At 43.0% G+C, this 14825-nt stretch overlaps 1 long non-coding RNA gene across 1 annotated transcript; it reads left to right on the top strand.

Moving 5' to 3' along the window:
- Positions 1 to 1822: 1822 nt before the first annotated feature.
- Positions 1823 to 14403, top strand: LOC125117631 (uncharacterized). The gene is made up of 3 exons (XR_007132669.1): positions 1823 to 1913; positions 10945 to 11033; positions 13157 to 14403. It is a non-coding gene; the product is annotated as an uncharacterized LOC125117631 (long non-coding RNA).
- The last annotated feature ends 422 nt before the right edge of the window (positions 14404 to 14825 follow it).

Raw genomic sequence — 14825 nt, 5'->3', positions numbered from 1 at the left:
TTGGATCTGGCATTGCTGTTGCGGCAGGTACAGCTCTGATTCGACCCCTAGTCTGGAAACTTCCATATGCCATGGGTGAGACCCTGAAAAGACCAAAAATAAATAAATAAATAAAATATAAAGAGGAAAATAGTTGAATAAATTATAGATTATAGTCCATTTCTATGTGTGATGCAGAAATAGGAAAAAAAATGAGGTGTTCTTGCAGATATGGACATGGAAGTATCACCAAGACCTATTAAGTGAAAAAGTTAAGTGACAGAAAAATAAGCTCACTATAACCCTATTTATGGACACAATATTAAGCAAAATAAAACACTCTTTTTTGTGTGTATGTGGCTGCATCCACTGTGCCACAGGGGAACTCCAAAAATAAACATTTCATATGAATTCTTGGTCCTTTGAACTGTAGTCTCAAGTTTTCCTTTGCCTCATCTCCTCCTATATTCTTGCTCAAACTTATACTTGAGCTACAATATACAGTAGCTAAGCTAGAGTAGGCATTCAATGCTTGTTGGGTGAATAAATCAATCGCAACTTTCAAATGTGCTCTGCACTTTCTCCCCCCCATCTTTATTGATGTATAATTGACAAATAAAATCTGTATTTATCTAAGGTATACAACTTGATTTTTTTATTAACGTACATTCGATTTACAGTGTTGTGCCAATACAACGTGATGTTTTGATATGCACATACATTGTGAAATAATAGCTACAATTAAGCTCATAAATATATCCATGGCCTCATATATTTTGTTTTCTTCTCTTTCCTTTTCCTTCTTTTTTTTGTGTGTGATAAAAAACACTTAAGATCTACCCTCTTAGCAAATTTCAAGTACACAATACAGTGTTGTTGACTATATTTATCCTCTACTTTCATGACTCCATCATAGTGTTTGTTCACACTGTTGCATTTGCTAGGAATGCTATTAACCCTTTCTTCACCTGTTAGTCTTCCAACATCCACTCCAAATACCCCCTTGTCTGTGAGTCTTTCCAAACACCTCAAGCTAGAATTTCCTGCCTCTCCTCTGCCATTCCACAGCAGTTGGTCCCTTTTTTATTTTCATTTTAATGGAAGTTCCTGGGCCAGGGGTTGAGTTGGAGCTGCAGCAGCAGGTGGATGCCACAGCCACCGCCACACTGGATGCAAGCCTCGTCTGTGAACTCCTCTGCAACTTGCAGCAGTGCCAGATCCTTAACCCACTGAGCAAGGCCAGGGATCAAATCCACATCCTCATGGAGACAATGTCAGGTCCTTAACTCTGTGAGCCACAAAGGGAACTCCATCAATTTGTCAATTCTTCTGGGCACTAAGACATCTCGCTTTATATTGAAATCTAGCTCACTCAGGAGATTCTAAGATTGTTAAGAGAGCTTTGGCAATTTTGCATTCCTAACGCAGAGCCTAGCATGTGACACGTAGTAGGTACTCCATCACTAATTGGTGTATTGTCTTGAATGAAATTTAATTGAATGTTAGGGTTTGGCAGACCGGGTCTTGCTGCCTGTTGGAGATCATTAATTGAATGTCTCCCAAATAAACTAAGTGGATGAATTTAATTATGAAATTGAGTGTCATCATATTTTCAATAATTTACTCTAAAACTTCAGGTAATTTAAATCTAAGATGAAAAGCAGATGGATAGAGTGAGAGCATAAGTAGGGCAATTTTGTTTGTTTGTTTTGTGGGATATCAAAGTCAACTCAGAGAAGATAAGTACCTCCTGCAAAGATTCGGCCTGGCCAAAGTGGGAATGGGCTAGAAAGTTGGCACTTTCTTAGGTAACCTCCTCTCCTTCTCCCCAGGGGCACGAGCATATTTTCCTGTCTGCTTTCGCAGCAGTTGCCCCCCATGGATTTCCCAATGAATCAGAAGCCGCCTCTGCACAGACCCATAGTCCACAGCTTGTAAGTAATTCTCAAATCTAATTTATTAAAAACTCATTTATTTTCAACAACACCAGATTTCTGATTAATTCCCAGCACCATGGGTTATTTAATGCAGTGAGTTTCATTGTCATTTCTGATTTCCCAAAGTGCTTGATTGATAGATGCTATTGTGGGCTTAGTCTGTCAATGTATTGTTCCCTTGTCAAGTGACAACAAAAAAAAGCTTATTGATGAAATTGCTGGGTGTCTCTTAAATTAAGGCAGAAATACCATAGGGCACTGGAGACCCACAGGTGTTAGGCATTCTCTAGGGAAACAAAATCATGCTGAGAAACTTCTCTGAAATAAGGCAGACCTCCTCATCTATATTGCACTCTAGAAAAGTCTGGAAGCCTACGTGGTTTTGTTTTCTCATCTCAGGCCAAGAAAGACAGGTCTATTTCCATTTTGCCTTTTATGAGGATGATGAAATACAGTGAAGTAGATTCAGCACCATAAATCCACTTTAAATGAAACCAGCCTCATCATTTGTTTGCTTTTTAAATTTTTCAGAACATCAGAAGACTCATTTAAATCTTTGAAGGGAGTAGCCCTTAGAAGATAAGCTACCACTGGCAAGGCTCAAACAAAACAAGTTTTTTACAAGTAAGAGGTGATGTCATGGTGTTGGTGTTACTCATCTGCCACACTAAACAGGAGTCCTGCTTTACCTATGCCCTCAGCCTCTCCGTGGACTGCAGTTACTTCCCCATCCTAGCCACAGGCACAAGCTAGGGATTGGGAATTAGGTAGAGAAATTGTCACGGGAGTTCCCTGGTGGCCTAGTGGGTTAAGGATCTGGCATTGTCCCTGTGGTGGCTCGAATTCCTTCGGTGTGGAACTGGCTCAGGTACTTCTGCATGCTGTGGGCACAGCCAAAAAAACTTTTCATGAAATGTTGATAAAGGGGAAAGAAACAAGTCTTCCACACCCTGGCAAATTCTTTCACAACTTGCTGCGACTCAGTTTGCTCAAATGTGGCAAATCTCCCTTACATACCTTCCATTCATGATTTTCTCTCTATATTTCTAGAAAGAGAGGGACCCTCAGTGGAGAATCAGCCATTAAATGAAAAATCCCACCTGCTTTCATTTCTCAGACATGAGGATAACATGACTTCCTAATCAGAACTTCCTCTTCTCAGCAGCGCCTTCCACCACCATAGGTGACAGCAGTCCAGAGATTTGGATTAGCTTCCGGCCCAAATTTCTCCCTCTAGGCTGGTGTCTTAACAGCTGGGCTCTTGTGCTGTTTATGAAATGTTCACTGTCAAAGAGATTCTATCCCACCTTGAACAGCTTCGAGGACACGTACCGTATAAAAACCAAGCCCTAAGAAGGCAGGCATCAGAGACGAAAGCGCAATGAATCTCTTCATGCCTCTCTCTCTGTCGCCTCTGCTTGCTTCCCTGGAGGGAACTCCGAGAGGGCAAACGAGGGAAAAATGGCCCAGGAGCCAGGGTTCTTAAGATCCCACTTCCCTGGACCCTTTATTATATATGGGCAAGCCCACTCATGTGCAAATTCTCATATATAAATATGACTCTGCTGACACTGGCAGTAGACACCCTTCTGGCACTCTGCTGCCAGCACAGTGAGCGGTAAGATGCTTCCCAATGGGAGCGTATAGTAATTTATCTACAAACATCTGTATGCAAGGACATGTATTTACTGAAGGACTGTACCGAGAATGAATGAGGTCTTGGTGCCCTTTACAAAATATATCGTTAAACTTGTGCCACCTCCATTTTTCAGTAAGATTGACTGAGATTAAAAAGCTAATATATTAAGATGGGGAAGATACGGGGAACGAACCCTTTTAGATCGTTATGTATAAATTGGTACAAACTGTATGGAGGGCAATTTGAGAAGATCTATCAAAATGAAAATGTGCTATCAGAGACTTCCAATTTTAAGATGGGAGCATAAAGTTTTTTCTGCCCCCTTTCCTCTCAGATATCACCCGCAACCAACGAGGATAATGAGAAACAAACACAAACTTCATAATCTGTGAAGTGAGGATGTATTTATATCCTCAAACTACAAATCTGAAAATGAAGGCATTGTAATCACTCAGCAGCTTGGAGGAAGCTTGGAGAGCTGGTTAACGATAGGATTTTTAATACCACAGAAAACAGGAGTGGGGGAAGGGGCTTAAAATGGGATGAATGGTTTAAAGTATAGATGAGAAGCAGAGGGAGGTCACTGGTGGCTCAGTGGGTTAAGGATCCAGCATTGTCACTGCTTTGGTGTGGGTTCAATCCCTGGCCCAGGAAACTCTGCATGCCACAGGCATGGCCAAAAAAAGACATCAGTCTTAGACTGTCAAATAGCATAATTATTTTTTAATTGAAGTATAGCTTATATACAGTCAAGTGTAGTAATCTAAAGTGAATTTTAAACGAATTTTCAGGGAGTTCCCTGGTGGATCGCTGGGTTAAGGAACTGGCATTGTCACCGCTGTGGCCTGGGAACTTCCATATTCCGCTAGGGTGGCCAAAAATAAAAAAAATTTAAAAAAAAAGCAAAGAGAACCCCCTCAAAGCTTCACCCCATCCTGAGCAGCTAAGTGATTCTCTCATACCTTGAACCAAGAGGAAATTGAAAAAATACCTTCAAACGCAGGGCTACCAGCCCAGTGGAAGGCCTGGAATAGGAAAGAGGCTAAAAATGAAGTTTAACAGCAAGACCCTTACCCCCCCGCCCCAGGCTCGGCTGCGAGGACACTGGGAACCAGCCTGATGGCCATGGCCTCCTCCTTTCTCCACGCCCTCTACCCAAAGAAAGTAAAAGGTAGAATTCTTCTCTGCAATAACCGAATGTTCCAGAAAAAAAGACCTAGAGATACAGTTGGTTGTCAGTTCCTACAAGGAAAATCAAGTAGCTTATGAGTCCACCAACCTACAAAGAGGTGGGCAAGCTCCACTCCACAGATGGAATTTCCAGTCAGCTCTTTAAGAGCTCCTCTTCCAGCGTAAACTGACAACCGGGGTCTCTTGACATTTGAGGAATTCCTCTAACATGAAAGACACTAAATAAATAAAATACACACATACGGGTAAAAAAGGGAACCAGGAAGAAATGGAGACAAGTAGGTAGCAAAAAATTCTTTTAAAAAATCAATATAGGAGTTCCCGTCGTGGCGCAGTGGTTAACGAATCCGACTAGGAACCATGAGGTTGCGGGTTCGGTCCCTGCCCTTGCTCAGTGGGTTAACGATCCGGCGTTGCCGTGAGCTGTGGTGTAGGTTGCAGACGCGGCTCGGATCCCACATTGCTGTGGCTCTGGCGTAGGCCGGTGGCTACAGCTCCGATTCAACCCCTAGCCTGGGAACCTCCATATGCCACGGGAGCGGCCCAAGAAATAGCAACAACAACAACAAAAAGACAAAAAAAAAATCAATATAGTTGATATTCTTAGACATAATGAAAATGTGTCAATGGGAAAAGAATAGGAACAAAGAAAAGTCAGAAAAGGAGCTCTTAAGATGAAAAATATTACAACAAAAATTTCTTTAAATTTTTAATAAAAGGGTAGAAGAAAGAGTTTAGGAAATCCCTCAGAGCGTATAACAAAAAGGAAAGGAGATAAATATTGGAGAAAGGGGTGTTCCTGTCGTGGCTCAGCAGTAACAAATCTGACTAGTATCCATGAGGGTGCAGGTTCGATCCCTGGCCTCACTCAGTGGGTTAAGGATCCGGGGTTGCGATGAGCTGTGGTGTAGATCAAAGACATAGTCCAGATCTGGTGTTGCTGTGGCTATGGTGTAGGCCGGCGGCTACTGCCCCAATTAGACACCTAGCCTGGGAACCTCGGTGTGCCACGAGTATGGTCCTAAAAAAAAAAAGAAAATGTTGGAGAAACAATTAAAAAATTAGAGGCTCAAACCAAGAAAGAAATTTGTAGTACATGAGTCTCCAGATTGAAAGAAATGTCAATGCAAAAAATGAAAAACACCCCCACCAAGGATATTGTTGTACAGTTTCAATAGATTGGGAATAAAGAGACTAAGACATTTAGAGATTTTTTTTAAGTTACATACAAAAGATCAGGAATCAGAGTGGTATGTATTTTGTTTATTTTTTTGTCTTTTGTCTTTTTAGGGCCACACCCGTGGCATATGGAAATTCCCAGGCTAGGAGTCCAATCGGAGCTGTAGCTGCTGGCCTACACCACAGCCACAGCAATGCCAGATCCGAGCCACATCTGCGACCTACAACACAGCTCCCAGCAGTCCGGGATCCTTAACCCACTGAGCGAGGCCAGGGATCGAACCCACAACCTTATGGTTCCTAGTCAGATTCGTTTCTACTGCGCCATGACGGGTATTGTATTTTGGAGTTCCCGCCTGGCACACAGCATTGCTGTGCCTCTGGCGTAGGCCAGCAGTTGTAGCTCCAATTAGACCCCTAGCCTGGGAATCTCCACATGCCTCGGGTATGGCCATAAAAAGACAAAAGGTGGAAAAAAAAAAAGAATGGTATTGTATTTCTTAATAGCATTGTTGGAAAATTAGAAGATAAAGGGAAAAACGTCTTAAATATTTGAAGGAAAATTATTTTCCACCTATAACCAGCCAAACTATCAACAGTGAGTTTAAAACAAAGACATTTTCAGGTATAAAAGGACCTAAATTTTTCTCCCTCTCATTAATCACGCTCAAGAAGCTACTAGAACATATAGTCTATAAAAAGGATTACAACAAGCAGAGAAAAATATGGGAAACAGGTATTCGGGGATCTAATGCAAGAGAGAGAAAAAAGAGAATTAGAATTTGACTAGAAAGCCCAGTGAGCAAGCAGTCAAGATTGGAGCAAGAGAGTAGAAAGTTCCAGGAGAAAGGAGGAACTGGTTGGTTGTCCGATGAATGTGTCCGATGAATGGTTGTCCGAAGATTATATTGAGATGATGTTGGGTGAAAAATTAGATACGGGAGTTCCCATCGTGGCGCAGTGGTTAACGAACCCGACTAGCATCCATGAGGTTGTGGGTTTGATCCCTGGCCTCACTCAGTGGGTTAAGGATCTGGTATTGCCGTGAGCTGTGGTGTAGGTCACAGATGTGGCTTGGATCCTGCTCTGCTGTGGCTCTGGCTTAGGCCAGTGGCTTCAGCTCTGATTGGACCCCTAACCTGGGAACCTCCATATGCCATGTGCGCAGCCCTGAAAAAGACAAAAAGAAAGAAGGAAAATCAGATATGTACAAAGAAACAGAAAACAAAAAATATGAGGCAATCATTAACACCAGGAGAAAAAGTGTCCAAGAAAGGAACTAATCATAATATGCTCTGTGGTGGAGTCATCATAATGCAGGGTAAATAGAAGCATCAATTTAACCTTTAATTGTGATGTAGCTGCACTGAGAGCCTGAATGGAGGGGGGAAAAAAGTGTTTAAGAAATCTGAGTCTTTGCCTATCAATCGATAGAAAATATCAGAAAGGATAACTTAAACATTATCAGTATAAGCATATTTTTTAGGAGTTCCTAACGTGGCATAGTGGAAATGAATCTGACCAGGAACCATGAAGTTGTCGGTTTGATCCCTGGCCTCGCACAGTGGGTTAAGGATCTGGCATTGCCATGAGCTGTGGTGTAGGTCACAGATGTGGCTCAGATCCTCAGTGGCTGTGGCTGTGCCTGTGCTGTAGGCCGGCAGCTATAGCTCTGATTCGACCCCTAGCCTGGGAATCTCCCTATGCTGTGGCTATGGCTTAAAAAAAAAAAAAAAAAAAAAAAAAAAAAAAAAAAAAAAAAAAAACAGAAAAAAAAAGCACACGATTTAGAAATAGGAAGATAAAAGCTAGAAAAAGAAAAATAAAAGGATTAAAAGTGAAGGAGTTGGCATGTGGGCCATCAGGAAATGGTGGGGCAGGAGACTGGTTTTTAGTTATGTCTTTTAGCCATATTTTATTTTTATTTTATTTTTTTTCTTTTTTACAGCTGCACCTGCAAGATACGGAAATTCCCAAGCTAGGGGTTAAAGCAGAGCTGCAGCTGCTGGCCTACACCACAGCCACAGCAACACCAGATCCTAAACTCACTGAGTGAGGCCAGGGATCAAACCTGCAACCTCATGGAGACTACATTGGGTCCTTAACCTGCTGAGTCATAAAGGCAACTCCTGATTTTTAAAAATTACCCACCTGCGATAATTTAGTAAAAACTAAATATTGGAGTTCCTGTCACAACTCAATGGTTAATGAACCCAACTAATATCCATAAGGACTCAAGTACGATCCTTGGCCTCGCTCAGTGGGTTAAAGATCCGGTGTTGCCTTGAGCTGCAGTATAGGTCAAAAATATGGCTCAGATCCCAAATTGCTTTGGCTGTGGTGTAGGTCGGCAGCTATAGCACTGATTTACTCCTAGCCTGGGAACCTCCATATGCCGAGGGTATAGCCCTGAAAAAGACAAAAGACGAAAAAGAAACAAACCGTAAATATTTGTTAAAAATAATAACTAGGGAGTTCCCGTTGTGGCTCAGCAGAAATGAATCCGACTAGTATCCATGAAGACGTGGGTTCGATCCCTGGCCTCACTCGATCAGGGATCAGGCATTTTGTGAGCTGTGGTGTAGGTCACAGATGCGGTTTGGATCCCAAGTTGCTGTGGCTGTGGTGTAGGCTGGCAGCTACAGCACCAATTTACCCCTAGCCTTGGAACTTCCACATGCTGCAGGTGTGGCCCTAAAAAGCAAATAAAAAAAATTAAAAAATAATAATAACTAGATTATATCAGGTGATCTTTAAACTTATACCTAGTTTTTTTCTCTTTATTTATTTTTAATTGAAATTAGTTTTTAACTCAATGAACTTACACCTAGTTTTAGTTTTAGTTTTACTTTTTTTCCAAGGTGGTATACATTTTTAATAATGATTTTCATTTTTACCATTATAGCTGTTCTGTCAATTTCCTACTGTACAGCATAATGACCCAGGCACACATACATGTATAGGTTCTTTGGTTCTTTTTTCTCACATTATCATGCTCCATCATACGTGACCAGATATAGTTCCCAGTGCTGCACAGCAGAATCTCATTGCTAATCCATCCCAAAGGCAATAGTCTGCATCTATTAACTCCAGATTCCAAGTCCATCCTGCTCCCTGCCCCTCCCCCTTGGCAACCAAAGTCTATTCTCCAAGTCCATGATTTTCTTTTCTGTGGGAAGTTTCATTTGTGCCGTATATTAGATTCCAGGTATAAGTGATATCACATGGTATTTGTCGTTCTCTTTTCTTACTTCACTTGGTATGAGAGTCTAGTTCCAACCATGTTGCTGCAAATGGCATTATTTTCTCTTTTATGGCTGAGTCGTATTCCATTGTGTATATACACCACATCTTCCTAATCCAATCATCTGCCAATGAACATTTGGGTTGTTTCCATGTCTTGGCTACATCTAGTTTTATTTTTTTTTGTCTTTTGTCTTCTGTTGTTGTTGCCATTTCTTGGGCCGCTCCCGCAGCATATGGAGGTTCCCAGGCTAGGGGTCTAATCGGAGCTGTAGCCACCGGCCTACGCCAGAGCCACAGCAACGCGGGATCCGAGCCGCATCTGCAACCTACACCACAGCTCACGGCAACACCGGATCGTTAACCCACTGAGCAAGGGCTGGGACCGAACCCGCAACCCCATGGTTCCTAGTCGGATTCGTTAACCACTGCGCCACGACGGGAACTCCTACATCTAGTTTTAAAGGCACTTATTAAAAACTTTAAAGGTAAGAAACCACTTGGATGTGAAAATTATTAAAAGAGCACGTTAAAGGACTAGATAAAGGCTTTTTTGGGCACGGACTTTTTCTTTCTGCTCTTATGCTAATTGTATTGGCTTTGGGTCAGAAAAGAACATGTCTGTATGATTAGAACCTACCTCTGAATTTGGTCAAAATTAATTTCTTAAAGCATAATATTCAGTAATGAAAGAGAACAAACTTCCGATGTATGCAACAACATGGATAAAGAAGCCAGAACTGCGAGATTAGGTAATGTATGATTCTATTTGCGTGTCATTTTGGAAAAGGTAAAACTACAGGGATAGGAAACAGATAACTGATTACGAGGAACTCGGGGTAGAGTATGTGTGGGGTTGACTAACGGTGCTCAGGTGATGGAATAAGGTACTTGAGGTAATGGAATTAATCTACATCTGGATTGTCCTGGGGGTTGAACAACTGTGTATGTATTTGTCACACTCATAGAACTGCACCCTAAAAAGGGTAAACTTGGGAGTTCCCATCGTGGCTCAGGAGAAATGAATCCAGCTAGCGTCCATGGGGATACAGATTTGGTCCTTTGCCCCACTCAGTGGGTCAAAGATCTGGTGTTGCCTCGAGCTGTGATGTAGGTCACAGACGTGGCTCAGACCCCATGCTGCTGTGGCCGTGGTATAGGCCAGCAGCTGTAGCTCTGATTAGACCCCTAGCCTGGGAACCTCTATATGCCACGGGTGCTGCCCTAAAAATAAAATAAAAAGGGTAAACTTTATTACACGTACAGTGTATCTCAGAAAGAGAGTGAAGAAATAGAGCACATGGACAATAGTTCCCCCAAAATTTTAGCTTCACATATTGTCAGATGAGACTAAAATAAGCCTACATCTTTGAGCCTCTCCTGTCTTTACTGGGTAGGTCATTAAGATCCCATAAGCCATGAAGTTCAATATAACTCTCTTCCAGATCTACCAGTGGGGACAGAGAAACCCAAAGTGTCATGCAGGACTTCGTGTTAACTACATGATCAACACAATTTTTCTCAGAATTTTTTTTATGGCTGCACTCTTGGCATATGCAAGTTCCCAGGCCAGGGATGGAATCTGAGCTGCCGCTGCGATCTATGCCACAGTTGTAGCGATGCCAGATCCTTAACCCCCTGCACCACAGTGGGAACTCCTCTCAGAACTTTCTGAAAGCAAATATTAAAAATGACAAATATTTCTATAATAGATTACAAAAATGGCCACAGTTATTCCTCTGCCTGAATCCAAATTACTTCACAATGTGACTGCAGGTCCTTCCATCAAGAAGACTTGTGTACTTCTCTCTTCCTTGAATCCGGGCTGACCTTGTGAATTGCATTAGCAATGGAATAGGACAGAGGTGAGTTGTGCCAGTTCTAAGCATAGGCCTCAAGAGGCCTCGTGACCTTCCACCAGTTCTCTTAGAGCCCTGCCCAGCTATAAGCCTGGGCTAGTTCCTATGAGAGACAAGCAGCCCAGTCACCATCATTACCCCAGCTAATAGGTCGCTAACCTCCCAATATGTGCGTGAGACCATCCTTGACCAGGAAGCCTCCAGCTAATCTATTGGCTGACCGCAGACACAGAAGCAAGCCCAGTCAAGTTCAGCCAAGCCTGGCCCAGAGGAACTGAATCATCCAGCTTAACCATAGAATCAAGAGCAATAATAAATGGTTGTTGTTTTAAGTCTCTAAGCTTTGGGGTAGTTTGTTAGGCAGCACATCTGATGCAATATTAAAAAAAGAATGTGATTTTGTTTTTTTTTAAAAATGGCAAACAGCACATTTAGATATCTTTTTCATACTGAAAAGCTAAGTATCTTAAACTAGAAATGAGTCATTAGAAAATAAAAATAGGAGGTCCTGTTGTGGCTCAGTGGAAATGACCCCGACTAGTCTCCATGAAGACAGGGGTTTGATCCCAGGCCTTGGTCAGTGAGTTAAGGATCTGGTGTTGCTGTGAGCTGCTGTAGGTCGCAAATGTGGCTCAGACCTGGTGTAGCTGCAGCTGAGGCTTGGGCAGCTACAGCTCTGATTCGACCCCTAGCCTGGGAACTTCTATATACTGCATGTACAGCCATAAAAAGACAAAAAAATAAATAAAAAATAAATAGGACTTCTTACTTTTGTAAAATGCACTTAAAAAATCAATTTTACTTGTAGGAATTTATTTTCTAGTTACACTCAGTGTACACAAATACCGTTAACCAGGTAAACCCTTATTTTAAGTCTAAATAAAGTTTTATTAGAATATAGCATCATCCATTCATTTACATATTCTCTACAGCTGTTCTACAATGACAGAGTTGAATAATCTTTTGTGTGTGTGTGTGTCTTTTCAGGGCTGCACCCGAGGCACATGGAGGTTCCCAGGCTAGGGGTCTAATCAGAGCTATACAGCTGCCGGCCTATGCCAGAGCCTTAGCAATGCCAGATCTAAGCCACATCTGCAACCTACACCACAGCTCACGGCAACGCCAGATCCTTAACCCACTGAGCGGGGCCAGGGATCAGTGGTTCCTGGTCGGATTCTTTTCTGCTGCACCACAATGGGAACTCTGAATAATCTTGACAGAGATTGTGTAGCTTCAAAGCCTAAAACATTTATTCTCTGGTCCTTTATGGAAAAGATTTGCCGACCCCTGGTCTAAGCCAGTGGCTCTGGGACGTGAGTGTGTGCATCAGAACTACCCAAAGGGCCTGTTTAACAGGATTGCTTTGTCCACCCCAGAGTGGACACCCTATTCAGCAGGTCTGCATAGGGCCTAAAACTTTGCATTTCTAATTCTTTTCTAATGAGCTCAAACTACCCTAAACAGTCAACTCCCTGTTCTGGGTCCTCGATGAGCTGGTCATAGAAGATTCTCAGTCCAAATGACAGGTGTGATCTAGGGCAGAGCAGGTCGTGCTGGTGCTCCGCCTGCTCCACACTGAGCACTCTGTGATTGTACCTCTCACTTTGTCTTATCATAAGCTGTTTAATCCCCGCTCCAAATATTTGCCATTACCTTTGAGTGCAGAGTAGTGTCTAAAGCTACTTACCGGGTGAAAGGTAGAGTCGTAGAACCTGGAAAAAAAATGGTAAGACCTGGGTTCATCTCCTGGTCCCCGTGTCCTTGGATAAGCCATTTACCTCCCCGAAGCCCTGGAGTATTAAAATGACTATTGGGAGAATAAAGGGGGAAATCCTAAGCAAACTAGTCCATCGACGTTAACATTTCATAAACTAGTTTTATTGTTATTATGTATTCCTGTTAGCAACCTAGTATATTATTACCTAGTAGGTTATTGGCCTAGAGTATTATTGACAGCCTTAGCGATTCTAAGGTGATGTTGCTATGAGCAGAGAAAAAGGCTCGACCCAGAAAGAATGAATAAAGCCTTAATACAACTGGTCTCATTAAAAGGAAGAACTTTCACCCCGTAAGGTGCTTCAGACATTATTCTGCATTCAAAGGTAAATATTTGTCTTCATTCTTGGCAGAAAATAAAAGCGCACAGGATAGGCGCGTGGTATTGATGGATCTGACTTGCCAGACTGGAAGCCCAAGCAAACCTGCCTGGGTCCTTGCCCGGAGCCTGTCATCAGTCCCTGGGGCCATTCCCATTGGAAGCCAGCCTCCGCTGCCATGGCAGCCTCTGAGCACCTCCAGGAGCTCCAGCACCTCCTGCTGAATTGCTCCCGGAGGACCCAAGGCATGAAGAACACCTGCCCTCATAGAAAAGCTCAAGGAACTACTGCCAGTCGACTCCAAGCTACAAAGAGCCATTAGCTAATAATGACCCCTGGAAAAGACACCGTCGCTTCGGAAGGCGATGGGCGGCTATGTGGCAACCCAGCACAGCTGGTACAATCTCCTGCAGCTGCTCACCTCCCCAGAGGCACCAGAGCTGTTATTTGCTGGCTGGCCAATCTTAGGAACGTCTTTTCTCCGACCTCGCTCCTGTACCTCTTGGAGAGGTTAGCCAAAGGTGGAGCCCTGCCTATCTGCTTCGTGTTTGCTCTTTAGCGGTTATTTCAAGGTCAGCCTAACTCACTGGCAGCCAAGCCCCAGGTTACCCATCAGCTTGGCATGTGCTCCTGGAGCCCTGATTCAAGCACAGTGCTTACTTTGCTCTCCCTTGCTGCACTTCCCAAGGTATAGATCCGACGATGCCAGTGTTTGGAGCCTCCCTGCAATGCCTTACTCACAACTCACACAAAAGACGGGTGACCCTCCTTGAGAGCGCTTGGCTAATGCCAAGCAATTCAAATCTTGACAGCATGTGGTGAGAAGGCTCAGCGCCCACCTGGGCCACTAGCTGCCTTGGGAGAACAGGTGTTATCGAGTCCATACGGAGGTGGAGCCTCCTGATACAGCCTTTTCGGGACGTTTGATGCCTCCAGCAGTAAGAATGCAGATGGCTTCTCCCTTTGGCAGCAGTGACAAGATTGCTTTTGTGTTTGGGTTTGTCCAGACAAGGCTGGAACGCTCAGTCGGGCTTCTCATTCAACAGTGTGTGTTTCTCTCCTTGGAGGGAAGGAGTCAGGGAGGTAAGTCTGGTTCCTGCTCTGCCACCAGCTTACGTTGGGAGCGCACACAAAGCACATGACCTCTCTGGGTCTTGGCTGCCTCCTCTAAATAAATGGAGGAGAAACCTGCTTTATGATTTCTAAGTCTCCTGTGAGTGCCAAGGTTTTATGATTCTCTTGAACTCCAGGGATGCCATTCCTACCACCTCCCCATACACACACACACACACACACACACACACACACACACACATACACTCATAGACAATGCAAACAATTTTTTAATATGAATCCAAGCAAAATGTAATAAAGAAAGTAAATTTGCTGTCAAAATTTGCATAATGTAGTCTCAAGCCAAGCAGAAATGGCATTTGGACTGTTTGCTGTTTTGAATTATCTGCACCACCGCACCCCTGCATTTGTGCAGATAATTGGGAGGTGACTGTATGTGGGGAAGATACACAGTCATCATACGTGGATCATATCACAGTAATAGTTCTCAGAGTTTGGGTTAACATGATTAACTCAGTTGGTGGAGCCCAAGGAAGAGCATGTCGCATCTCTAGGTTTTTATTATTATTATTATACTTTTTAAAATTAAAGGATAGTTGATTTAGAGTGTTGTGCCAAGTTCTGCTGT

The sequence above is a fragment of the Phacochoerus africanus genome, chromosome 16 (assembly GCF_016906955.1).
Source record: "Phacochoerus africanus isolate WHEZ1 chromosome 16, ROS_Pafr_v1, whole genome shotgun sequence".
Lineage (NCBI taxonomy): Eukaryota > Metazoa > Chordata > Mammalia > Artiodactyla > Suidae > Phacochoerus > Phacochoerus africanus.
This window is presented reverse-complemented; position numbering and strand designations above follow the sequence as displayed.